Raw genomic sequence first — 1390 nt, forward strand, 5'->3', positions numbered from 1 at the left:
GTCGGATGAGTAAATTTTGAGTATAATTATCAACCTGAAAACGTGTGTCGTACATGATTATTGGATTTATTAATTTTGCGGTCTTAAGCACGCATTATGAACTTAACATGTATAGCATCGACATCATTAAATATCGATAATGATAGTCTATATAAAAGATATTTGTAGTGATGAAAAATCGAAGTAAGATGGAAAATCGAAGCAGACAGCGCGTTGCGAGCAATTATGAGCCCTCTATATATTATTAAATGAATTATCGAATATTTGTTATTGAGCAATGCGAACGAAAAGGGTAGACAATAGCCGAAAGTGGTCACTGTTTGCTTGAATGATTGTTAATCGTCTCGGACAATAATTTTGTTCTGAATCGCATGCTGCGAACTTCCTTCGAGCTCCAGATCTTTTTAAAGAGGTTTCACTCTAAAAGTCCTAGAAATTCAATAATCGACAAATATTCAAATATCGAACGTAACTTTTGGACGTATATAAGTAAAATTTAGCTTTAATATATAATAAATATAAATATAAAGGGGCAAAAAATTTGTATATAAATCGTATTTTTAAAGACTAATTATTTTATTCTGAAATCGCCGAGTTGTATAGATTAGAGGCATGGTATTAAATAATTCGCTAATTCGTTTACATTGCTCGATATCTGACGCTACAAAGTCAGCCGGCAAAACGAAGAACACCACTGCAACCACAAGTCCTATAAAAAATTCGCATCTTTATAAATTATATTATAAGTCTCTGGTGTTCTGAACCTTCGATCGTTGGTCGAGTAATGCAGGTGCTATGAAATGTCCAGTCTCACGCTTAAGGATATATCAGGTGTATAGTCTCTACAAAAAATTATTGGAATTGGAAGTATTTACTTTCCAAAAAAAAATGTATTATATACATATGAAACAGTTCACAATAAGGCCAATATTTATATTTGACAATACAATTTTATAATTTAAATGAAAAATTTCTCATTTTTTAAAAACATCTACTTATTGAAATCATTTTTGATCTAAATTCTAAACTGTCAAATTTTTCGAATTACTTTTTTGTATTACTTTAAAGTATAATATAGAAAAAAACTTTATTTTTTCATTTTGTTAAAAAAAAAGTATAATATTATCCTTAAGGATGGAGATCGGTATAATTGCGATAATTCCTCTTATTGAAATTACAATACAATACACATTGAAATTACGATATCAATTTCTGATCTATATATGCCTGTCGTAATATTTTGATCTAGGAAAGCTTTATTTTTAACTATAAATTTATCGGATATTTAGTTCTGTATCTTTATTTTTGTTATTATTATGTGAGAATTGAAATTTTAGTATCATATATCCGCAAAAGAAAATCACAGTATATATGATCTAATTATCGATAT

Source organism: Atta colombica, unplaced genomic scaffold (genome assembly GCF_001594045.1).
Source record: "Atta colombica isolate Treedump-2 unplaced genomic scaffold, Acol1.0 scaffold163, whole genome shotgun sequence".
Lineage (NCBI taxonomy): Eukaryota > Metazoa > Arthropoda > Insecta > Hymenoptera > Formicidae > Atta > Atta colombica.